At 41.9% G+C, this 27,510-nt stretch overlaps 1 long non-coding RNA gene across 1 annotated transcript; it reads left to right on the plus strand.

Moving 5' to 3' along the window:
- LOC125485037 lies at positions 1 to 25,787 on the plus strand. Its single transcript, XR_007263810.1, has 3 exons — positions 1 to 177; positions 1,826 to 1,880; positions 25,622 to 25,787. It is a non-coding gene; the product is annotated as an uncharacterized LOC125485037 (long non-coding RNA).
- The last annotated feature ends 1,723 nt before the right edge of the window (positions 25,788 to 27,510 follow it).

The following is a 27,510-nucleotide window of genomic DNA, read 5'->3' on the forward strand; positions in this document are numbered from 1 at the left end:
AATCCACACAATGTGCAAATCATGTGACCTTAGTGTTATACAAACATACTTAGCACTGACAGGCTGTACTGCTTTGTAACAATCAGCTTTTATAAATTATTTAACATTGAGAAACAGTTTTATGTTACTTTTTTCCTCCACATCATGGCATCTTTTCTTTTCATTATCTATCACACGGTAAGTTTTACAATTTGATGAAAGTTGAAAAACTGTTTATACTATGATGTTAAAGCTAAAACCTAAACAATGTTAATAGCTCATAAACTGAAATACTGTCAACAGAAGAAAAAAGTAATTAGAATTTACTGATCAAGTGGTTATTGTAAAACACAGTGTACCACTCGAAAAGATAATGAGGAAATGATTTGCATTTTATGACAACTTTTATAATGTCATCAAAGTACTTTGAATGAAGTACTTTGAAATATAAATCATAGCTCATAGAATCCGTATGGTGTGGAAGCAAGCCATTCAGCCCAACAAGTCCACACCGACCCTCTGAAGAACATCCCACCCACTCCCATCCTCTAGCCCATCCCTGTAACCCTGCATTTCTCATGGCTAATCCATCTAGCCAGCACATATCTGGACACAATGGGGCAGTTTAGCATGACCAATCCACCGAGCCTACACACCTTTGGACTGTGGGAGGAAACCCACGCAGACACGGGGTGAAATTGCAAACTCCACACAGATAGTTACCCGAGGGTGGAATCAAACCCCGATCTCTGATGCTGTGAGGCAGCAATGCTAACCACTGAGCAATCACTGTTGTTAAAAGAATATGCAGCGGCCAATCTGCACACAGGAACCTCTAACAAGCAGTAAAGGGATAATGACCATAAAATCATTTTTAAGTGGTTTTGGATGAGGTATAAATATTGGCCTGGACACTGGGATGATAGCCTTGTTTTCTTCAATATAATGCTGTGGCATATTTTACATTAAGCTAAGAGAATAGACATGGCCAGGTTCAGTATCTTCTCAGTAGTGTACTTGAGTACCAGTCTAGATTTCTGTGTTCGAGCCTCAGGTATTGGGTTTGACCCTTAAATGTTCTGGCCATTCCTCCAAACTGTGGAGACCATGCTGATACAGCTGGTGACATCAGGCTCAGCCTCCTCTGCCAGTCAGTTGAGAAAACGATGCCCATTCTCTGTACCACCATGATATTTAGGTCCCTTTGGAATGCCAGTGCCTGACTGAGCACACAACAGCCTTTTAAAGGTGGTGTGGGGCCAAGGATGTCAGTCTTTTGCCAGATACCCAATGAGTAGAGAATTGTTCTGGTACAGGGGATGGTAGGATCAAGTAAGAGGGACACCATAGGGGCAAGGTAGGTAGTTAATGAGGTGTGTTTGATAAGGTACAGTGAGGTATCTTGATGGGCCTCAAGGAGAGAAACCTTCTATGAAATTAGATGAAACTGATACTTAACCAAAAAAAAAGGATTCAGCCCAAGTGTATTCCCTATTTTTCTTCAAATAATTCTTTGCAATCATTTAATTCTATTTGAACAGGCAGAGTTTTAGATAAACTGATAACATTGCCAACCCTATCAATCCTGCATTGCCCAAAATCAAATGCTACCAATAGTTATCATGAATGTAGAATGATCTGCAGTGGTGAACTGGTTTACACTGAACTCAGATGGAGAACTGTTCAATTATTGAAATCAATGTAGTGTCCACTTAATTTACCATGCAAGTACACTTGTGATAGTTAAATTACTGCGTGTCTATAATGAAAATATGAGATCTAGTATTATTCTTTAATTATTCTTTAACTCTTCAGTCTAAAGTGAGCAATGGATTGTGTCTTACAGAATGGAAATCTTCAAGTACAGTTTGGAATATCTGATCTGACCTCAAACTTATTCTGTATGTTGAGCTTCTAAAATTCGTTTTTGTTAGTTAAGACAAGACCATTTGCACAATGTAAAGTATGCTTCTGGGCAGGGTCATGAAAGAGTGATTAAGCTTACAATTTGGAAGCTGAACTATATTGTTAACGAGTGGCTCTTTAAGATGTGTTCCATTAATGTAATTGTATCATTTGATAAAATTAGCCTCAAGTATTCACTGTTACTGGGGAAGGTCTATTTAAGGGTATATAACTTCATAGGTAATTGAACACAATTAATTAAAAGATTGTTAATTATTTTATAATATTCTAGTTAACACTTTTAAACTCTTACAAGGGTAGATAGTATTAGACACAAGTTCAGCTCTCTCACTTGGCTGAATTTCGAGTATAATGTATTAAATTATCATTTACAGCTCACATTTTACTTGACCTTCTCACTTGCTTCAAAAAGGTTCCGAGATTAGAAATATTTACCTTTTGAGATTTTGCATAGCTCTGCTTTATCCTTGGGTTTCAAATTCCAATCCCTCCGTTCCAGGATTCACTGATTAACAATGATACTCTTTCTAAATAGATATTTCAAGGATAAACTTATCCATTGTTCAATATTTTGAGGAATAATTACGTGTGGCTTTAATGAATTGTCATGGAGCAAATCAAAACTGGAGAAGACTTGCTTTTACTTCTAATCTTTAGATGTTAATAATTATCTAAACATTGCTCAAACTATAAAATTTTATGATGTATTTGCTGTCCTACTTTGGTAATACCCCAATTAAAAAATTCAAGCCTTTATTTTCTCCATCACCTTGCCCCTCTCTTTCTCGTAACCGTCTCTATCTGCACAATTCTCCAAAATGTCTACAATGATTTGATTTGATTTATTGTCATGTGTACCTAAGTACAGTGAAAAGCTTTGTTTACAAGCAGTAAAGGCAGATCATAGTAAGCAAGGACATACAGATCATAGGGTGAGAAAAAAAACTTGGACAGAGGCAAACAGGTTACAATGCACATGGTGAGTGCTAGGCAAGATCAACATTGTTTGAAATTAGAGAGTCCATTCATCAGTCTAACAATGGCAGGGAAGATGCTGTTCTTGACCCTGCTGGTGCGTATGTTTAAGCTTCTGTATCTCTGCCTGACAGAAGAGGTTGTAAGAGATCATTACTGGGGTAGGCTGGGTCTTTGATGATGTTGGCAGCTTTTCCACAGCAACAAGCTGTATAAATGGAGTCCATGGATGGAAGGTTGGCTTCTGTGATTGTCTGGGCTGTGCACATCACCGTCTGTAGTTTCTTATGGTCCTGGGCGGAGCAGTTGCCATACCAGGCCATTACGCACCCAGACTGTATGCTTTCAATGGTGCATCTCTAAAAGTTGGTGAGGGTCCTTGTGGACCTGCCGAAATTCCTGAGCTGTCTGAGGAAGAAGGGGCGTTGTTGTGCCTTCTTCACCGTCGCATCTACACAGGAAGTCCAGGATAGATTGTCAATTATCATCACTCCTAGGAACTTGATACTGTCAAACCTCTAAACCTCAGCTCCATTGATGTAGATGGGGGTGTGTTCTCCTTCATTCTTTATGAAGTCAATGATCAGTTCTTTAGTTTTACTGACGTTGAAAGAGATTGTTCTCATTGCACCACATCACCAAGCCCTCTATTACCCTTCTGTATTCTGCCTTGTCATTGTCTGAAATCTGTCCTACCACGTTGGTGTCATCCGTGAACTTGTAGATGGCACTCATTTGGAATTTGCCAGCACAGCTGTGGGCATACAGTGAGTATAGTTGGGAATTAAAAATCATCCTTGGGGGGCTCCAGGGTTGAATATTATCGTGGAGGATGTGCAGTTGTCCATGGGTTAGAAAACTGAGGATCCAGTCGCACAGGCCAGAGCCGAGACCAAGGTCGCGGAACTTTGAGATCAATCTGGAGGGGATAACGGTGTTGAAGGCCGAGCTGTAATCGATTAGCAGGAGTGTGACGTAGGTGTCCTTGATGTCCAGATGTTCCAGGGATGAGTGCAGGCTAGGGATATGGTATCCTCTGTTGACATGTTACATTGGTAGGCAAATTGTAGAGGTTCAAGACAGGCTGGGAGACTGGAGTTGATGTGGACCATGACCAGCCTTTCAAAGCAGTTCATGATCATGGAGGTCAGAGCCACTGGGTGGTAGTCACAAATGCACATTGCATGTGCTTTCTTGGGTACTGAGATGATGTTGGTCTTCTTGAAGCAGGTGGGGACTGCGGCTTGTAGGAGGGAGAGGCTGAAAATGTCAGTGAATGCCTCCGCCAGCTGGTCCACACAGGATCTAAGTGCTTCAGTTCAGGCCTTTTGCACAATCCTGCCCTTATTTGGTCCACTTTTGCCAGTCTTGTATTCAACTGCTAATGTCAGATACTCCAAAAGCCCACATTCTTAACCAGGTTTTAAGAAGTCTGTCCTACCTATGGAGACGGCTCAGTAACACACCTGTAAAATGCCTTTAAATTCTCTACTGAAGTGTTATTTAAATGGAAGTCCCTGCAGCGCAGAAAAAAGCCACTTAGCCGATCGAGTCTGCACTGACCCTCCAAAGAGTATCCCAACAAGACCCACCACACCCCCACCCTATCCCCATAACCCTGCATTTATCACAGCTGTGGTAAACCTTCTGTGAAACCTGATGAAACTAACACTTAACCAAAAGAACATGTTATTTATTTGTTTATTATCACATGTATTTTGTTACAAAATACAGTGAAAAGTGTTGTACAGTGTCGCCATTCTCCTGCTCCATCTTAAAAGATGGAAAAATAAGCAAACACATAGAACAGAAAGGCAAAAAAAAAAAAAAATAGTGTTCTACTCTACAGTCCTTCTTGTTAAGTGCTTGGCCATGGACTCAACCTAGGTGTATTCCCTCTTTTTCTTCAAATAATTCTTTGCAATCATTGAACAGTCAAATAGAGTTTTAGATAAACTGATAAGATTGCCAATCCTATCGACCCTGCGTTGTTCAAAATCAAATGCTGCCAATAGTTATCATGAATATTTAATGATCTGCAGTGGTGAACTGGTTGACTCTGAACTCATATTCAAAATCATTGTAGACCAGAAGATATAGGAAGAGAGTTGGAGTAGATATGGATAAATGTTTCCTCTTAGTAGAGGGATCAATAACTGGGGGACACAATTTTAATGTAAGGAGCAGGAGGTTTGGAGGGTATTTGAAGAAAACTTCTCATTCCAGAGGGTGGCAGACATCTGGAACTTGCTGCCTAAAAGAGTGGTGGAGGTAAGAACCCTCAAGACTTTGAGAAATATTTAGATATACATGTGAAATGCCATAGCACACAAGGCTACAGCCTGAGTGCTGGAAAATGGGATTAAAATAGATGGATGTTTGATGACCAGCATGGACTTTCTATGGTGTTAAATCTCTACAACATATGACTAGTGAGGCCATTCACCCTTTTGAATCTGATCCACCATTCAATGAGACCATGGCTAATCTGATAATCCTCAACTCAACCTTCTTCTCACTTCCCCCAACCCATGATCTCTTTCCCTCTCAGCTTTGAATATTCGTAAGGACCCAGCCTTGTCTGCCCTGTGTAGTAAAAGAATTCCACAGAATGTGGTTGTTGATCAAATCCATTGTAACGAACTTCTACACAATCTGACTAAAGGACAATGTTACTCATAATATTGTTTGCAGCCAGTCGACTTGAATCAGCCAGACAGATTATTAGCTCAGGAGACTATGCTTGAATAACACCTAGTGTGTGGGGGTTTCAGTGTATCGGGGAAAAGAGATGCTTTAAGTAAAGTTGGTGTGCTTTAAGTCAAATGTGTTAAGCATTTGCCAAATTTAGTAGTACCAGTAACTAGCTTTAACAACAATTGCAAGGCTTATTAGTATTGTTAAAGTTTTCTTTAGCGGTAACAAGGTTAACTAACAAATGAAGGAATGGAAGGGCTTATTTCTGGAAGGTATGCATATTTCTGTGTTGTGCAAGAACTCCAGGGCATTTCCTGTGACCTGGTTAATTATTTGTGCAGGAAATATTATCCGTTGCAACAACTTTAGTTCTGGGCTTCAGAGCTTCAGCAATAGCTGACATCATGGTGCCAATGAGACTGAGAGCTACTTGTCTAATTGAATGTGGCCACTCTGCAGTTTAAGACAATGCAGGGAAACAGTATATTGACAGCCGACAGGCAGTCAGACAGTCCATAAGTCCCCTGAATCTATTCAGCTCTCCAACTAGTATTCAGTTCCAAACAATATGAGAGAGATAGCTCATCTGAAGACTGCAGTAAGTACTTCTGCACAACAGATGGCTCAGCTACACAGAAGGGTTCAAGGAAGAAATTACAGAGAGAAGCAAAACCTGTAGGATATTTCTAATGGGAGTGCGGGCGCTTTACACTGGGGTAGTAGTAATGTAAAGGTCGGAGTCAGGCAAGAGAAGGATTTGCAAACAGTGAGGTGAGATCCCCTGTAGGATCACCAGCCAAAATCTTGTGGTGATGAGCTCTAATGCAGCAATTGCTGTTGTGGAGCTCTGACCAAGTGCTAACAGCAGCAAGGTCCCTTTAAGTCTTGCATTTTTTAAAAAAATAATAGCTTAACTTCTTATAGGCCTGAATCATGATTTTAAAAATTTAATGGGAAGTCTATTTAGAACCTTATGGATTAAACACCTCCCTCACTGTGCCCCCTTCAAACTGTGCCCCACTTCTCACAAACATTTCTCTCACTCCCAATTTCCAAAACCTTTTCCCTATTCATTTCACTGGTTTCCCCTTCACCCTATTCTCGAAGGTCTGGTGTCTTGAAAAACCTTCAAGCACCAAAATAGGATCATAACGGGGAAAAAAGTTTGGGAAGCACAAGTTCCCCTTGTCCTCACTCTTCAACCCCAACAGTGTCTGCATTCAAATGATCATCCTCTGCCATTTTTTGTAACCTATAACAGAATGTTGCACCAAGGTCAGATATGCTGATGATTGCACAATATTCAATATCATTCATAACTCTTCAGCTACTGAAGCAGTCCAAATGCAGCAAGACTTGGACAATGTCCAGGTTTGGACTGACAGGTGGCAAGTAACATTTCTGCCACACAAGTAAATATGACCATATACTGTGGCTGCAAGAGTAGGTCAGAGGCTAGGAATCCAGCAGCGAGCAAGGTACATAGTCGCAGGTAGATAGGGTGGTGAAGAATGCATTTGACATGTTTGCCTTCATTAGTCAGAACACTGAGTATAAGAATTGGAATGTCATGATACAGCTGCAGAGGACATTGGTGAGGCCGCTTATAGAATACTGCATACAATTCTGGTTACCCTTCTATAAGAAGGATGTTGTTAAAAACTTGAGGGGGTCCAGCAAAGATTTACAAGGATTGTGCTGGAACTGGAAGGTTTGACTGACAGGGAGAGGCTGAATGAGCTGGGACATTTTTCCCTGGAGTATTGGAGGCTGAAGAGTGACAATGTAGAGGTTTATTAAATCATGAGGAGCATCGACAGGGTGAATAGCCAAGGTCTTTTTCTAAGGTGAGAGAGTCCAAAATTAGAGGATATAGTTTTAAGGTAAGAGGGGAATGATTTAGAAAAAGACCTGATGGGTAACTTTTTCCACACAGAGGGTAGTGCGTATATGGAATGAGCTGCCAGAGAAAGTGGTGGAGGTGGGTAAAATTACAACATTTAAAAGGCACCTGGATGGGTATATGAATAGGAAGGGTTTAGCAGGTTATGGGCCAAATGCTGGCAACATCCAAGAGCTTGATTAGCACAACATCCACAAGCATCCACTCCCTCTACTACTGACGCTCAATAGCAGCAGTGAGTACTATCTACAAGATGCACTGCAAGTGGTGGTGTTCCCATACGTCTGCTGACATTCGCCAAAGATCCTTAGATGGTACCTTGCAAATCCACAATCATTTCCACCTGGAAGGACAAGGGCAGTGGGTATATGGGAACACCACCACTTTCAAGTTTCGGTTCAAGTCACTCACCATCCTGACATAAAAATATATCGCTGTTCTTTCACTGATGCTGGGTCAAAATCCCAGAATTCCCTCCCTCAGGGCATTGTGGGTCAACCTACAACACATGGATTGCAATAGTTCAAGAAGCTGGCCAGCCAATGGTGGCCACATCACATGTGTGGGGTGGGGGTGTGCAGGATGTTAATCAAGGCAGCTCAAATTGTTTGGTGTGATTTCTGGAGTAGGGATGTGAAATTCCATCCAAATGGATGAGCAACAGCTCAGATGGAAGCCCATCCACACACTTGAGTCATCTTCACACCACAAGGCTCTCAAGGCCAAGAGCTACTTTGTTAAGACTCTTGATGGTTTTGACTCTGAGCTGGAAGTTAATCAATGCCCATCTAGCAAAGTCCAACAGTGTCATTCAGCTCTATACTCCAAAACCCAGCAACCCTCCCTCCCTCAGCTGCTGAACATTGAACAGGTGGAGGTATGGATTGCTGAGCAGTGGCTCCCTAACCACAGCCCCTACCCCTAACGGTGGAAAGCTGCAGCATGTGATTTATAAAATCACGAGGGGCATGAATTGGATGAATAGCCAAGGTCTTTTTCCTAGGGTGGGGAAGTCCAAAACTAGAGGGCTTAAGATTTAAGGTGAGAGGGGAAGCATTTAAAAAGGATATAGTGTTGGAGGTGGGTACACTTATAATATTTAAAAGGCATCTGGATAGATGTATGAATAAGAAGGGTTTAGAGGGATGTGGTCCAAATGCTGGCAAATGAGATGTCTGGTTGGCGCAGACGAGTTGGACCGAAGGGTCTGTTTCTATGCTGTGTGAATCTCTCAATCTTAGAGGCAACCATGTCTCAAATTGCACTCAGGTCCTGGTGTAGGACAGGCAACTCCTGTAACAAGTTCTGAAAACCAGAGTGATCAATGACCAGGAGCTGCACATCATAATTGAGGCCTTGCACCTATTAGAATAGAACACATCACCATGATACACCATCTCAGAAAGTGCTCAATGGAAAGGTGATGCTGCCACGGTCCAGATCCCACCGGAATCCACTCCTCTCCCAGAGTGGACGGTGAGATAGAGCAAACAGCCTATCACAGGCTTCTGGATCCCCAAAATCTCCAGCTACAAATGCAGGGCCAAGAAGATAGACCCCCCACTCAACAATCCAACCCCTACCCCCACCCCTACCCCCACCCCCTACCCTCACCCTTCCCACTGCTGATCACCATCGGCTCTGGTTACAATCACTGCTGGCTTGTAGTTCGGGTAATTTTCTGTCACTATCCTCCTTTCTATGCTGAGTCTAATGGCCTATCTAGTTATCAGTGGTGGAGCATGAATCTTAACAAAAAGAAGCAATTGTCTGATAGTTTATTGTACAATAGAAAAAGGTACATTTAACATTAACTAGTTCAGCATAATTCCACTATCAGGAGTCAGAGATGTCATGTCTACCCATTGAGACGTTGTACTGGACTGCCTGGTTCTCTAACTAAAGACTGTGTTATGTGATCAGATTGGGTGCATTTAATGTTACTTCAACATTAATTCTTTCAGAAATGTTACTTTACACAACTGGATTTGCCAGGGGTGACCTCATAGAGGTTTTTAAAATCATGAGGGGTATGGATAAGGTGAATGACAAGAGTCTTTTCCCTATGGTGGGGGATTTCAAGACAAGGGGACAGATTTTTAAGCTGAGAGGAGAAAGATTTAAAAACCACGTAAGGGGCAACTTTTTACACAGAGAGTGGTCCATGTATGGAATAAATTTCCAAAGGAAATAGTGGATGTGGACACAGTTACAATGTTTAAAAGATATTTGTATAAGTATATGAATAGGAAGCGTTTGGAGGGATATGGGCCAAGCGCAGGCAGGTGGGACTAGTTTAGTTTGGCAACAGGCATGGACTGGTTGAACTGAAGGGTCAGGTTCCATGCTGTAGGACCCTATGACTCTCTAACTGAGGCATGCATCCCCTTGCAAGTTATCCTGCTACTCAGAGAGCGCTGGTGAATATGCACCAACCCTATCAAGAAGGATTTTGAATTAAAGGGACCGATTGTAGTGTTAGGCTGAAAAATGATATCTTCAGACCAGATCATTAGGGAGTAATCATTTAGGGTTAATTGGACGTAACAAGGAGCAATTGAAGGAAAGTGGAAATGTACATGAAATACAGGCCTAATGCAAAAGCAGTCTGTTTTGACTGGGGGGAATCTGCCTGACCTTGAGTGTCAGTGAGAACCATTTGCTTGTGCAATCCACATGGGGCCACCCAGATATGTTTTTTTTAACCTATTGTTGAGGGCTGGAAACATACTAAAGTTATTACAAAATGATCTTACAGCACATAACCAGATTAGTATTAATATCAAGGACTCCGTCTCACTCATGGGACCTTCCTGATTGGACTGGGTTTCATGAGGCCACAGCCATAGACCTTCCCCATTAGACCAGGTTTGTGAAAACGGGGCCAGAGGTTTTCCCCATCGGACTGGTTTCTTGAGGACCGGTGCTGTGGAAACTGAGATAGAACTCCAAGTGCCAGTCGTGATCCAGGAGTCCCTGACAGGCAGGCAGCACTGAGACATGCTTGTTGAAGATGTCGAAAGTAGTTTAAGCTACTCATTAGTTTGCATATATCTAAAGTAGATTAAGCTAATCAATTTGCTTTATATCAAAGCACGCGTCTTCTTGTATTCATTGCAATCAGACCTTAAAGAACCCATTAGACACTCAGCCTAACAATACACTTGGTACTGCAAACAGGGTCTGAGCAAAATCGTCAGGAAGAAAAATAGGACAAGAGGAAAACCAAAGGTCAATTCCCTAAAACCTTGTCTGGAGGGCAGGAAGCTGCCCCCACCACTTTAACAAGACCGAAACAATCCATGCCAACTGCCTGTTTGTCCTTTAGGATCAGTGAACTATCCACAATCATCACAGTTGTGTACTTTTTTATGTAACTAACTAATGTACCATTTAATTAGCTTTACGTTTGGGAAGCTGTGAGAAGTAACAGTCTTTAATTGAAGCTACCATGCAACTGGCACACTCGAATATACGACTTGTAGGTAGTTTAATGGAAAAAAGTTAGGATCATCGGCAGGAGGAGCTGTAGTGGAAATTGTAGAAACATGCAATGGTAATTATGAGTGTGTCCTTGATAGACCTTTGGAAGAGGTTATGGAAGGAACAACTGAGTTAGAAATTGTCCAGAATAAACTAGCCTCCGGGGTGCCCATTTGTGTGCTTTACAGTTGGATAAAGATAACAGAAAGTAAAACAGCCGCAGGGAATTGTTGTACCCAATGTGTGTAATATGAGGAAAAGACCGCAGGTAAACCTAACATTGTGACTGGACAAACTGGATTATGATGTTGAAACTGATGATGAAATGGAATTCTCCTCTGATATAGCAAGAATCAAAAGCAAGAATCAAAGCAAGAATCCAGACAGAAATCTGTGAAAAGACAGGAGCTGGGATAGTAATCTTGCAAGACAAGGCAGGTAACCTTGAGAATGTAGCTGACAGCCTTTCCCTAAATATTCTATCCCTATTTAGTTGTGTGTCCATATCCTTCCGCTTTACCCTGCGGAGCAGCACGTGGCTGAGCAGAGGCAGCTGGTGCTCCTCTTTCTTTTTGTCAGAAGTACAAGATAGAGCTGAAAAAGTCTGCTCCCATGCCAAAGTGAAGACTGGCCACAGGATCGTACAGCAGAAGGTGAAGGTGAAGGTGAAGTAACCATCAAGACGTTGGCAAATATTTCTCATGCACTGGACATTCAGAGAAGCAGTGGTGTGATGATGAGCCTTTCATCTGGCCATGGCTGGCAGTCTTCAGTTTCATTGATCAAAGGCTTTCTCATCTGTCTGTTTCACTATGGTAATATTCCACACAATGCAGATATATTGGTGGTCCTGACAAGTTCCATGCAGCTGAGGAAATACATTTGCTAGTTGTTAAGTGGAGAATCCTTGGTTGAAACTGAACTTAATTGCATATTATAGTTTTAGAAAAGATTCACATGGAAGCTGCATGGTCCTGGTTTGCCTTCAAACCTACCTGTGGGCAGGCTGATGTTGGAACCATAATCTGATGTCAATTTAAGGCAATTTAACTCCATGCATGAGCCTCCTTCCATTGCCTGGGATTTCTGCCCAGCACCCTCTGCCCCTAACCCTAATCCTGCCACATATTCTAGTCTTCACTCATTGGCACAATATTTATTTGTACCTTTGCTATTTGGTTATTTCTACTTTTTAAACATACTTAGTCCAGACAGTTTAACCCTAGACATTGTTGAAATGTCACTGCAAAATCCAGAATTGTTCTCTGTTAATGAATATTTAGAATCCTAGTTTTTCTTTGCAAAACCCAGAATTTCACAATTTTGCGCTAAGAACCCCTCAATAGTAAAATCAACCTGATGGAAAATATCTGTTACATAATAATTTAACAGTTTCATACAATGTACTTGTACAGAGTTTAATTTAGAATAGATGGTAAACTTGCATGCAGGAATGTAAAGAATATTGTCCTTACACTGTACATGGTTATTGGTCTCACATCGACAATTTAGTTTTGACAATTTCTAGAAACACACTCATTTTTGCATTCACTATCGAACCTTCTCAGTGTCTGACTCAAATAGAGTAATCCATGGTACTTCAATCTTCCTAAGTCTCTGAAAGCTCTATATCAGTACTGAAAACAACAATTTAAATTGTGCTGTTTTAGAACAATCACAATTGATCTAACTACAAATTGTTTAAATTTGACATTTGTATTACTGCTATTGGTTAAATCCTGTCAGTTGAATGATCAGCAGAAGAAGGTGTTGAAGAATACTTAATCCATGTTTCAATTTTCTGTGATTGATCTCTGAGGAATATTGTTCTGTACTACTTTTACTGCTGTCATAGATTTCAATAAAGTTATAGATACATGTATTTAAGGAAAAGCCTATATCAGACTCTTGATAACACCATTGTTTTGAGGTAACAACGATCTTGCCATTAAAAACATAAATCTTCAGTTTGAATAGAAAAAATAATAACACACAGAACTGTGACCAAACAAATCCTGTTATAGACAATAGTATCTGCTTATTAACCATCGTCTCGGTATTAGAACTAAATTAAATGCTTTTCTTATTTTCAGTACAAATGAACTGTGACTGAAATTTAATATTACATACAAATAGCTTTCAACCAATATTAAAATTAAGTGCTTGCAGGAAAAGAATAGAGGAAAAAGTGAATAGGTTCAGTTATCTAAGTGTTCAATCTATCAGATCTACTGCTGTTGTCACCTTTTAACTGAAATATTTATAACTAAACCCTCCTGAAAGGAAAGATTTATTGTATTTGCCTTTGAGTAGAATTTGATTCTGACCATGTTTAAACTTCCCTACATTTTGATTGATATATCAATATGAACCAAAGGATAAAACTGTCAAAATAAATATCAATGTATTTCTACAGCAGGATCTCTGGCTTGGCACTATATACCCATTTCCAAACAGTTGTGATGCCCTCTATCATTTCGGGAAACTAGGGACCGACTGTAAATTCCAGTTATTTCCTTATTACAACCAGGTTCTTGGCAAGTCCCATTGTCAGTCTGCCATGTGCATGTGGTGCCTGTGTCGTGGCGATGGGTGGTCTTTACCAGGCACCTAACCCACCTCCCACAGTTAAAATTGTCAGCACCAGAAATGAAGTGAGGAAATCCGTAAGCTGGTGAGTGCTAGTATTTTCAGGCTGTGACTGCCTCCACTCCTGACTTTGAGGGAAAATCCTCCCTCAAAACTTGTTACTATCTTCTTCTATTAATTTCACCTTTATTGTTTTAATCAACATTAGACTGTTGAATTAAATTAATTGTACTAAATTCATAGGAATCCATCATGGGTGAAGTATGGTTGAATTATCTCTTTAGACACACCATAACAATATATGAGCATGCATCAACTCAAAAAATTTTTTGTGTCTTTATAAAAGCAATCATGAGATATTTAATTCCATGTTCACTTTTCTTCCCCCAGCACTGAAGTGGATTATGGCAGCCCAAGTACTTGCCTCCCTCTCTATCAGCTTTAAGTTCAAATTGAGTATGGTACAGTGAACCAATGAGATAACTTGCAAAGACAAAAGACAATTTGATGTATTACATTTTCTGAATGAATTTAGATTGTACGACATGTAATTAAGTATTGGTAAAATCTTGCAAAATGTTATTCCAAAATTTACCGCTGTGAGCAGGTTTCTTATTTTATTTTCAGATCATGCCTTAAGTTATCCTCGTTCCTAATCTGTGACTGCTAGCAAGCTTCAATATATAACGATAAATTATGATGAATATTCTGTTTTAAAGAGAATACTAAGGCATCCAACCACAGCAGATGTATGTTTCAATATTTTAGACTAGGTGATCCAATCTTCAACCACTGAAGCTACGTGACTTATAGATGCAGCTTTTGCAGTCATTCAAGCACGTATCCTTGGTTCATTACACAAATCAGTGTATTTCACATTTGTCATTATTTGAAGTTAGATATAATACCCCAGATTTTCCAATGAGTAGGTGGTTGTTTCTACTGCATTGAGAACCTGCAGAATTCCCAACGTTTAAGACTCTGAGGAAATTGCGTTTGAAATCGAAGATTCTGATGGGCTATTCCCGTCCATTTGGAACCCTCCAAAAGTATACATTTAAATTGGAAAATAAGGCATGTTCTGCTGAAATTAAGTTAATAATACTCAGGAGAAGTTAGACAATTAAATGCCTAGCCTAATGCCTGAGTGACTCAAACTGAGCCCCCAACCTACCATACACAGCTCTATCCACACCTCCCCTAGACTCATTATACACCGGAGATGCTGATTTCACATGATCCCCTCCCCTCAGGACCCAACATCCCCTCCACCTGTTGCAAACCCAACACCCTGCCATCCCTCACTGGCAGACCTGACAGATCCTTCCACCTCCAGAACTCGAGACCACTGCTTGCCCTGACACTATCACTGCCGTTGGGACCTGACACACACCTCCCTGAAGGGACCTGACACTTGCCACCTCCTTGCCCAGCAGAACACTCCTTCTCCATGTCGAACCACAGACAAAGGAGAAAGATTAGACCCCGTACTTATAGGTCTTGCTGTAAATTTGTTTAACTGCCTGAATGTCATGTTCTGGAGCAGGATTCAGGTCTCGAAAGGACTGGGTGGCTTCCCTTCCCAGTGTCCATCACCATAATAAGTGCCCTGAATTTCTCACATGTTTGAAATTTATTTCCACTGCACTTCATATTGTTTCACTTATGTGGCTGACAATTTGTTCATCAACTCCTCACTTGTATCCCACCAACTTGTCTCAAGGATTAACAAAAGACCTGCGTGACGTTGTCCAATTCTTGATCAATAAATAGATCTGTAATAAATTTTAATGATGCCATTTTCTCCACAGCACAGCTTTTCATATCCCTCCCACATGTTGAGATGAGTTAAGCAGTTTAGGCAGTGGGATTCTCCACCTTTGCTTGACTTTCTCCAGTTGCAGGGCACTACTGAATGCACCCCATGTTTCTTTGAGCATGCCTTATCACCAACTTGCTGAGTTTGTCAACAGAAAAGGCTTCCACTCCATCAAAGCTTAAACTATATTTGAACATTGATGCCAAATTCTGGAGGCTTGCACTGGATATCCCGGGAGCTGTCACAGCTCCTATATACATCAAATCAGTGTGTTCTTTATAACCAAAGAGCCATATAATAACAATGATATGTCTTGAAATGCACTTAAAAATACACACACTTAGATTCTGCTTTGAAAAAAAATCTGTTGCTCTTATAGCCCTGTAAAAATGTCAATCAGAGAAAGCTATTGTAGTATCAATAATGGAAACTTTTCTATGTTTCATACTACTTAATCTTGTCCAAAAAACAGCATACAGGCATTGAAAAATGTTCAAAGAAAGAATAGTTTAAAATGACCTCATAAAAATTTCAATCAATTAATGCCAAATACTCCATTTCCAGCTATGAAAACAGACTCCTGTTAAGCTAATCTATTAGTGAATCTTGGATCTCAGCCAAGAATTCATTATAAATGGGGGAAAAAAACACTGGCAGATGGAGAGTAATGTGAGGTTATACATTTTGTGACAAAAATATAAGAATAGCAAAAAGATATGTTATTTAAGTAGAGAGATACTATAGCAAGCTGCAGGATTTGGGTGCCCTTATACTTGAAACACAAGAAGTTATCACACTGATAGAATAAATAATGCAGAAGGCAAGTGCAATATTGGCCACTATTGCAAAGGGGATAAAGTGTAAAATTGAAAGTCCTGCTACAACTGTACAGGATGTTAGTGACACCACAGTTACAGTACTGTTCACAAACTTGGTGGTTTTATCTAAGGGGGGGATTCCACTTGCATTGGAAGCAATTAAGAGAAGGTTCAATAGGTTGATTCTTAGATTAAGAGGTTTTCTTATGATGAATGATTAAGCAGGTTAGGCAGGTCGGATTATAAAGAAATTAAAGGTGATCTTATTAACATGATTAGAACAAGGAAGGTTTTATAGGGTAGGTGCTGAAAAAGGAATTACAACTGGGGCAAAATCTCAGAATAAAAGGTTATCTATTTAAGATATAGATGAGAAATAATGTCTTCTCTTAAATACTCACAAATCTTTGCAATTCTTTATCCTAGAGAGCTTGAAACATTGACTATATGCAAGTCTGAGGTAGACAGGTTTTTTTGAGCTATTGGGTATCTAAGTGTTATGTAGAAAAGGCAAGAAAGTGGGGATGTATTTTATAGCCCCTCTGTTGGGCATGTTTTCATGAGGGGCACATAAATTGGATGGGTGGCTAGCCCACCAACTTCCCACCCACCCTGACCTGGCCCCTCCAGATCGCTGGAGGGCTCCAAAATCAGCAACCCATCCACTATTTTGAATATAATCATTAATGACAATTGAGCTTGTTAACAAAGCAATTGACCCAAATATGCCACTTTAATGCACCACCCTGCTCCCTAGCCAACATCTCTGTCTCTGGCTTGCTGCAGTATTCCAGCGAATCTCAGAGCAAGCTGGAAGAACAACACCTCATTTTCCACTTGGGGACCCTACAGCCCCCCGGACTCAACATTGAGTTCAATAATTTTAGGGCCTAAACTCTCCCATGTCCCAGCCCCCTATCCCACACACCAGGCCTTGTTACCACATAGCCTGCCTTTACACACCCCTTGTTGTTAGTCACCAACAGTCCCCATTAACAACTATTCACCCTCCCAGCCTGATCGTTAGCAACTCCTTTGTGTGTACAACTGTCTTTCTCTTTCTTGGGGCTCTATCCTATCGTTTAGTCCCTACCCCACCCACCTCCCTATTTTCTGCATATAAACTGACGTTTTCCCAGCCACTATCAGTTCTGAGGAAGGGTCACCGGACCCGAAATGTTAACTCTTTTTCTTCCTTCACAGATGCTGCCAGACCTGCTGAGCTTTTCCAGCAACGTTGTTTTTGACCCAAATATTATGCTGCCCAAGCCATTATGTGGATGGGAAAAGCTGATTTTTAAATAATCTTGTTGAAAAAGCAAGAATGAAGAAAAGTGGGGGAAGATTATTTAGGGTGCCTCTTTGCACATCAAGGACATTGCTCCAAGGTGTTCCCTGTGCCTGGCCTGCAAAGCTCAGACCCCCTTGTCCCACCCTAGGTTCCCTAATGCTTTTCCATCCAAAACACCAAGCATACATCTCTCCAATGTCCTCCTCATCCTAGGTACTCCATGCATTCCCAGCAGTGCCCACTAGTGAGTTCTGGCACTGCCAGTTCCTCTTGAGAGTGGGACTTCCTCCACTGAGGGGCAGAGATCCCATTCACTGCTTGCTGATGTTGGCAGAAGCACATTGAATGAAGAATGAATTTGAAGCCCCTTTGGCCTGCTCTGACATTCAATTGGACCATGGCCGATCTGATGACTCCACATTCCCACATATCGCCAATGCTTTTCACCTCATTGCTTATCCAGAATCTATCGACCTTTACTTTAAAAATAATCAAAGGCTCTGCTTCTACCACCTTTTGAGGAAGAGAGTTACAAAGACTCACAACCTTCTGTGAAAAACAAGTTTCATTTCAGTCTTAAATGGATGATCCCTTATTTTTTAACACTGATCCCCAATTATAGATTCTCCTACAAGAGAAAGCATTCTTTCCATATCCACCCTCAGAATCATTTATATTTCAATCAGGTTGCCTCTTACTCTTCTAAACTCCAATGGATACAAACCTAACATATTCAACCTATCTTCATATGAGGACATGTTCATTCCAGGTATTCATTCAGTATAACTTCTCTGAATACATTTACATCTTACCTTAAATAAGGAGATCATATTGTAAACAGTCCTCCAGATATGCTGCACGATAGCCTTTATAATAAGGTGCAGTGGTCAACAATACACTCCCCTTCCCCAGTGAAATTCAGTCCATGGCGTGGAGGCCATGATCTTACTGAATGATTTGAACAAGTCTAATCCTGCTCCCATTTCTTATGGTATTATAGATATAATTTATGTTTTCACACTGTCATTTAATCATCATTTACAAAAATTTGTTTAAAATAAGGTTTTGTTTGGGCAATGACCAAACTAGAGACAATTTTAAAGCTTTTCTTAAATTGAACGGAGAAACATAGAGTTAGCTGCCAATGATTTTGAACAGTCTTTATCACCAACACTGGTTCCAATTTCTTCGTAGGGTAGGGAAGGATCTGCTTCTTGTTTCCAAAATTCATAAAATATATAAAAGCATATTATGAAAGATTATAAATTGAAACTGACATAAAGTGCAATCAAAGTCAACTTTTTTCCACATACAATATTTTCCACACTGAAGTGCTTCAAAGCAATTGTATTATCTAGTTATTCACAATTTACTTTCCACGGCTGTCATAAAGCCAGAGGGGCCATACGCAGATTTCAATCTCTCAATGTACCATAGTTGAAAGGCCTGAAATAATTTGTTTTTCCCATTGAGACTTTGCAACACTGCCCCAAGCTTTAGTGCATCCCTCAGCATGTAGTCCTATACCAGGGTATGTATCTGTCAGCAACACTCAGTCAAGGACAATACTTTGCACTGGAAGACCAGCAAGATTCAGGCAGAGCAGAGCATGTTTCATTGATGCTTATCTTGGTTTTATTCATTCATTGCCAATCCCTCGCAGGCAAGGATGATTTTCTTCCACGCTCAGGGTGAGTCTGTAGGTGGCTATACAAATCAATGTGGCTACTGCAGGCGTTGTTACATTTGGGGCAGAAGGTAGTCATGGGAAGGAGTGGTTGAGGCATTGGTGCAACAGCGCGCTCCTTTTGCTGTTTTCGCCGGGCTTCCACTTTTTCCTGATGGCAAGTCTTGACATGCTCGATGCCTTCCCGGATGCTCCTCCTCCACTTTGGATGAACTTGGACCAGTGATTCCCAGGTGTCTGTGGAAATGCCGCACTTTGCCAGTGAGGCCTTGACAGTGTCACAGAAGTGCTTCCCTCTGTCCACCTGGGGCTTACCTTCCGTTTCAAAACTGAAACGTTTTTGAATGTTACAGTTCAACTGAGTAGAGCACCTGCTCGGGGAGTCTTGTGTCTGTCATGCAAAGGATGTGCCCAGTCCATCGTAGCGGATCAAGGGTGGTCAATGCCTCATGCTGAGGATGTTGGCCTGGTCGAAGACGCTGGTGTTGGTGCAACTTTCCTCCCAGCGGATTTGCAGGATCTTGTGCAGACAGCATTGGTGGTATCGCCTCAGTGTCCTGAGCTGCCTGCTGTAGACAGTCCACGTCTCAGAGCCATATAGGAAGGTAGGAAACACCGGAGCTCTGTAAACCATGATCCTGGTGTCAGATTTGATGTTGTTGCCCTCAAACACCCTTTTCCTCAGGCGGCTGAAGGCTGGGCTGGAGGCAGTACCTGGTCTCTTCACCAATAGCTGTTTTGGCGACATGACAATCCCTAAGTATTGAAAGTGGTTAACATTCTCTAAGGCCTCCCTGTGGACCGAGATGATCAGGGGGTTGCTCCACAATGCCAGTCCAGGTTGGTGGAGGATCTTCACCTTGCGGATGTTCAGGGTGAGACCCACGCTCTCATATGCCTCTGTAAAGGTGCTGACAATGGTCTGGTGTACATCCTCCGAGATTGCACATATACAAGCATCATCTTCCTACTGCAGTTTGATGACACTGATTGGGGTGACTTGATTTTGGCTTGAATACACAGCTGGTTGAATAATTTTCTGCAGTTTCTGTAGGTTAGCTCCACTCTAGCAAGGAGCTTGTTGGCAGTGGGGTGAAGCATTGCAGCGAGCTAGATCAAGAACAGTGTTAGGATGATGACTCAGCCCTGTTTGACACCAGTCCGAACAGGGAATGGGTTGGTGATGGGGGCCACTTGTCATTACCATGCCTTCCATGTTGTCGTGAAACTGGCAAAGGATGGTGACAAACTTCACGGTGCAACCAAAGCAGAGAAGGACACTCCATAATTCTTCCTGATTGACGGTGTCAAAGGCTCTTGTAAGGTCAAAGATGGCCATGTACAGGGGTAGGTTCTTTTCTCTGCATTTCCCCTGCAGCTGCCGTGTGGTGAAAGTCATCTCCATTGTGCCCCTCCATGGCCGAAAGCCAGACTGCAATTCTGGGAGGAGTTTCTCAGCCACAGGGAGGAGATGGTTGAGGAGGACCTTGGCGATTACTTTTCCAACAATCGACAGCCTGGAAATTCCCCAGTAATTACCACTGTCGGACCTGTTCCCTATATTGAAAGTGCTCATGACTGTGGCATCTAAAGCTTCCCAGGATGCTCTCCTCCTTTCAGACAAGGCAGACAAGGGTGTGTCGCTGCAGCAGAGCTCTTTGCCTCTGCACTTCAATGCCTTAGCAGGGACATCGTCTGCTCCAGCAGTCTTAATGCTCTTAAGCTGGCAGATGGCCTCCTCTACTTCATGCAAGGCAGGGGTGTTGCTGAGCTCATGGTGTGTAGCATACTGTGGGATGCGTTCAAGGACATTTGGATTGACGACAGACCCCTGTTTAAAGAGATCTCTGAAGAATGCCCCCACCTGACCCCCCACCCCCGCCCCAGCATTGTTTGATGGCTTCTTCATCTTTGATAACAGTCACTCCGTCCCTGGCTAGCAGTGGAGTGTTTGATCCGTATGTGTCGTGAAAGCACAGAAGAAACCATGCATTTCATGGTTATTGGCCATCCGTTGTCCAGTACTGTCTCCACCCACCACCTGTTCATGTCGCAGGTTTGTTGTTGGACCTCAGCCATCAGTCGCCTGTAGGCCTGCCTTTTCTCTTCCGAGTGTGGTTATTGTTTCACACTCAGAAATGCCTTGAGCTTCTGTTTTAACAGTTCTTGGAGTTCCTGATCATTCTCATCAAACCAATCTTGGTTGAGTGGCTGACCGAGTTTTTGCAGGCATTGATGATGGCAGTCTTAAGGGCAGACCCGAGGCTGAGGATCCCGCGACTCCGTGTCCCCTGGTTTGTGGACAGGAATTGGTTTTATGAAGCTGTTTTCTCCAGATTTTTGAGTCACTCAATGTTAAAACTTTTTGCTGCTCTGCTTCTGTTGTCCTGGCTACGGTGGGGGTATATTTATGTTGATCCTGGCTCAGATCAGGTGAAGGTCTGTCCAGCAGTCGTTGGCTCCTGTCATGGCATGGGTGATTTTAACATCTTTTTGATCCTTCACTCTGACGATGACGTAGTCAAGGAGGTGCCAGGGTTTGGGTGCTGCCACGTCGTCTTGTATTTGTCCCTTTGGCGGAACAGCGTGTTGGTGATGAGGAGGTTGTGTTTGTGGCATTCAGTCAGGAGAAGGATGCCGTTGGAGTTTTGCTTCCCAACTCCCTCTTTCTCGATTACTTTGCCCAAAAGGTCTGCACTTTTGCCAACTCTGACATTGAAGTCATCGAGGGAGACTACTTTTTCCACTGTAGGGACCAGTGACAGAGACTGCTCAAGGCTGGAGCAGAATTGCTCCTCGTCCTCAGCTGCTGCATCGAGTATTCGTGCACATGCACGGAATACTGTAACATAATGGTTCGAAGCAATGGTGAATTGGAGTGTCATGAGGTGCTCACTTATACTGCAGCGTTGGTCCACCAGTTCATTTTGATGGCGAAGTCGACTCCATGAATGTGGCACTCTTCTTTGGCCTTGTCTTTCCAGAAAAAGGTATAGCCGCCACCTCTCTGAGCTCTCCTTCCCCGTCAGGTGGGTTTCGCTCAGTCCAGCAACGTCAATATCATAGCACCATGAGTTCCCGAGCAATGATTGCGGTGTGGCATTCTGGTCTGTCACTGGTGGGACTGTCCACAAGGGTCCTGATGTTCCAGGTCCCAAACTTCATCCTGAGGTTGTAGAAGGTGCCTGTGCAAGATTCTTTTAACGTGGGGAAACCATTGCACTCCAGCCACCACGCAGGCTTAGCAGTGCAAAATCTTAGTCCAGTGGCGAGTGGCCAAGACAACTGGAGACCAGGCACTGCTGTTTGGCCTTAAGATTGCCTAAGGTGCAGTGCAGACAAACAGTTTGGTGCTGGGCAGCACCTCCCGTGGGGTTAGTGGGAGGTCTGAGGTGAGGAGAGTGGGTGGAAGGGGAGAGGACAAGGACTGTGTGGTTGCTGGCATTGTACTGGTCATTCTCAGTCTGCTCGTATAACCCCCTAATCCAGTGTTTTTTATAACCTCCAATAATTTTATAACACCCTCCAGCCCAGTAAGTCTTATAACTCCCCCACTGCCCAGTGTCTATATAACCCCCAGTTATTCTATAAGAATCCCTCCAGCCCAGTGTTTTTATAACCCTCCCAGTAATTTTACAACACCCTCCTAGCCCAATGATGTCTTGTCAATGATAGGTCAGTCCAGGGAGGACGGACAGGTCAAGGGGGCGGGATGAGGTTAGTAGGTAGGAGATGGGGATGCGGCTTGAGGTGGGAGGAGGGGATAGGTGGGAGGAAGAACAGGTTAGGGAGGCGGGGACGAGCTGGGCTGGTTTTGGGATGCGGTAGGGGGAGGGGAGATTTTGAAGCTTGTGAAATCCACATTGATACCATTGGGCTGCAGGGTTCCCAAGCAGAATATGAGTTGCTGTTCCTGCAGCCTTCGGATGGCATCGTTGTGGCACTGCAGGAGGCCCAGGATGGACATGTCATCTGAGGAATGGGAGGGGGAGTTGAAATGGTTCGCGACTGGGAGATGCAGTTGTTTATTGCGAACCGAGCATAGGAGATGAAGGGTCTAGGCCCGAAACGTCAGCATTCCTGCTCCTATGATGTTGCTTGGCCTGCTGTGTTCATCCAGCTCTACACCTTGTTATCTCAGTAATTTCACAATCTTGGTTTACATCCTTGGCAACAGACCTTACAGCACAGATTAAAGTGTCATTGAGCTACTGGAGATGGATGTTGACAAAAACACTTCATCTTTCTCCAGACCTTCTTTGCAAACACACATTCCAGCAGGAGATGGATACTGCTCTCTTTTTCACCACAGCTATTTTGGTGGTAGTTCCTTTCTGAATCTCCGGATAGGGCACGTGTAGACCAGGAAATCCCAAGTGTAGCAAACCTGACTCCTCTATTCAGGGCAAATACATTTTATGGATCAGTTTTTAAATTGACATTAAGCACCTGATAGAATACTCAAGAGCCAAGTGCCTGTTTTTACTGGCCACACAACCTATGACATCTCCAAAATGTTTCTAACATCGTCTAGACATGCAAGGTGGGCTCCTAAATTGGAACTGTGTCCCTGTTTTTAACGGGAAAACAGACAAACGGGATCCAATTTCATGCCATTGTTATAAAGTGGTGTTAGCAAAAGGGAGAGCACGTGGATTTGGAGGTAGCTTCATGATGATCATTGGCTGAAAGGTAGATGCCAGACAGGAGGGATAAAGGGCTCATCATCTGCTTGGGAAATGTGGCAACTGGTGCCCTCAGATTCTCAGTATTGTGTTAATAACAGTTGGAAAAATAGAGACTTTTATAGTGAACTTTGGGGTTAACACTAAATTAGGAGACATGTTAAATTGTGTGGATTGGGGAAGGAGCCACAAAGGGACACAAATTATGTGACTGGGCAAGGCTGTGTCAAATGGAGTTCAGTGTGGTAGAACCCACATAAATCTGAGAAAGACAATTTTGAATTTTTTTAAAATGTTAGGAGATTAAGAATAGTGGAGATGAAAAGTGACTTGTACTCAAATCAGAAAGCAGCTAATAGTCATAAATAGAAAATAACCTAAAAGGATGATGGAGTGCTGGCCTTTATTACAAGTAGACTGGAATTCAAGGTGAAGAAATTATATTTCAGTTGGATAGAGCCTTGGTCAGACATCAAATGGTGCATTCTATTTTGGGCAATACAAATCAAGAAGGATAAATTGGCCTTAAAGGGGTGTGCGATCCAGAGTCACCAGAATTATACCAGAACTTAAAAATTTTAATATGAAGACGGTTTGATTTTTGTTAAAAAAAATTCCTTAGATAAATATGTTAAGAAATAAATTCAAAGGGAGGTAAACTGAGCGGAGCGACAGAGCAACCATAATCTCGTTGAAAGGACAGAAAAGGCTTGAGGGGCTGAATATCCTACTTATTCCCACATTAATTCTCACCGGGTGAAGAACATAATAACTCATCTGGTGTTTATTTCAGTTAAATGTTAAGTTGGCTCCATTTCATTGGTCTTTTGGCCTTGAGAAACTGGCCTAATGTTTAGAGTAACAGTAGCTTCTGTGAGAAACAGTCACCACAGTTGATTATTGCTTTAAGAATTCAGTTCACAAGCCATGAGCAACAAACAAAATATTACAGTACTAAAGGCACTTCACTGTTCACCTAACATTATAAATATAACCATTTAAAATATAATGTCTTTTTTTAATGTGTTTTGCTTGTCCTATCTTGCCTTTTCCTATATTTTTGTTTCTTCTCATATGCATTTACTTTTATGATTTTAAACTATTTTGGTAACCTGATTCTCTGTTCTAAGCCGTTCTTCTTTAAAAATTGACTTTAAAAATATTTGCTTGTTTTTCTTTCCTCCTGAAAGACTATTTTATCAGACAAATGAAGTGGCAAAATGAAGATTGAAACATTTTTACACTTCAAGGGAAACTTGCCTCAGAACAATAAACTTGTCAGTGCCTTCAGAGTTTAATTCAGTTTAAAAAATGATATCTCATCAATGGCACAGTAGGGGTTAATGCTTGCTGAACATCATAAATGTGCTCTGGGATACAGAAACTAGATTCAGTATTTCCTCTGTTAAACCATGAAGCTCAGAGGGTGGTTACATAATTCAGATTCAAATAACTTGTGGTTTTCAAAAGCTTTTATTACATTTTCTTAAGCAATGCATGGCCACGGCTGTAGGCAAATCCAGGTCCTCTAAGCCAGCTTTTTTTTTCTAAAATGGTTTTCAAATCTCTTGCTGCAATTTGAAGCAAACCTTAAGATATAAAGTTATTTGAATATTTAAAGACTCTGCCATTCTAATATTAACCCTGTAATACATTATTTAAAGTAAATCAACAGTAGGCTGTAAATTTGATTGTCTTTTTCCCTTTCTCTTCCCTTGTGACCTGTGAGTTGTGAGCTAAACATTATTTTGACCTGTTTTTGAGCGCAGAATGATCAACATCCTGACGCGGGGCACAAGATGACTAAGACCTAACTGAATTTGGAATCTGGGACACAGCTACACATTTTAAGAGAGTTGTGGACGCCAATTGATTATCTGTAAGTGACTGTCCAATTTGAAGTGAATCAGTTTAGTTCAGCTTCACTACTGCCAGCAGTCCACAGGTAAGAACTTTTAGATAAATTTAGGTAAGCGCAGAATCAGTCATTGGGAAAGAGATCTCGAATTCTGAATGGCAAATTGTGGGGCCAAGGGACCAGAAATGGAAGCAATTTGAATAAAGTCCATATTTTCTTTTCTCATTGTCCATTTCACGGTGCAGCCGTATTTCATTTCAAGCCAAGAACCGAAGAACACTACAGCACAGTACAGGCCCTTCAGCCCACAATGTTGTGCCGACTTATTATTCTACTCTAAGATCAAATTAACCTGCATACCCTTCATTTAACTATCATCCATGTGCCTATCCAAGAGTCGCTTAAATGTCCCTAATATATCTGACTCTATTACGACCGCTGGCAGTGCATTCTACACACCCACCACTCTCTGTGTAAAGAACCTACTTCTGACATCTCCCCTATACCTTCCTCCAATCACTTGTAAAATTATGCCCCCTCATTTCCACCCTGGGTAAAAGTCTCTGGCTAAGTCTTAGGAGAATGTGAGAGGTGATCAGGGCGGATAGTGGTGGTAATGGTGCAGTTTGGAAGAAGTCCATGTTCAAGCTCTGGAGCTTGGAGGAACAGATAGGCTTCATCTAGAGGTAGTTTCAAAGGAAATATTTTCCTGTCACGTGGCTGTCCAACAGTTCCTTTCCGGCTCAGTAAGCTCTGGGAGAACCTAAAAAGCCTTAGCAAATCTGGCTGAGCACATACTTTGCTCAGTCCAAAAGAATTTACAGATATTCCTTAAGTAGGTATTAGACAACTTCTTAATCTGTGCAATGATCTGATACTTGTTTCACATGACATTTAAAGATGCCTGATTCATGCCCAATTTAGATAAGTGCAGAATCTGTCATTGGGAAAGAGATATAAAATTCTGAATGGCAAATGGTGGGGCCAAGGGACTAGAAACAGAAGCAATTTGAATAAAGTCCATATCTTCTTTTTTCATTGTCCATTTCATGGTGCAGCCATATTCATTTCAAGCCAAGAACCGAAGAGCACTTTCCTGCACTACCATGAGTTTCTGGATGGCAGACATGAGGCTTTCCTTTGTCCTGAACAGACTGAGCATGCACGCCCTTGGTGAGGGCCAGTAAGCACATGGTTTATCTGCTATCACTTATGGTCCACAAAGCTGGCCATATCTTTTCCATGGAAATAGACATCAGCGTAAAGGCCTGAGACACCATCAGCCCGATTTTGCAAAATTGGAGAAAATGGAGGTGGGAAGACCAAAACAGATGGTTTGGGTAGAAATCCCCCCTCATTTTCACCAGTAGCCATTTTGCTAGGCATAGTGAAGGGCACAGGATAGGAATCCCCCTGTCAGAGAGGAGGTCAGATCTTGCAGGATTATCATTGGAGCAGACAGATTTCGAAGGACACCAGTATCCAGCTGAGCGAGAAGAGATGGGAATGGTCATAGAGGTGAGGCAGAAGGTCAGGAAGGTTCTCAGAAAGTAAGTCAGAGACATATTTAGGAGACTCATTACTGCACTTCACCTTGCTTCACTCCACTTGGCATTCCTTTAAAATTCTTTTTCCATCTGTTTGCACTCTGTTAATTGCTGCACTGGCCAATTCTTCATTATTGGTGAACTCAATGTTCATCCGAATTACTCTTACCCTCTCTAAATCTCTCCCATCAACTCTTCTATCAATATTCAACCAGCCCAATATCTTGGCCATCTCCAACATTCTCAATTCACT

This window comes from Rhincodon typus, chromosome 2 (assembly GCF_021869965.1).
Source record: "Rhincodon typus isolate 14 chromosome 2, sRhiTyp1.1, whole genome shotgun sequence".
NCBI lineage: Eukaryota > Metazoa > Chordata > Chondrichthyes > Orectolobiformes > Rhincodontidae > Rhincodon > Rhincodon typus.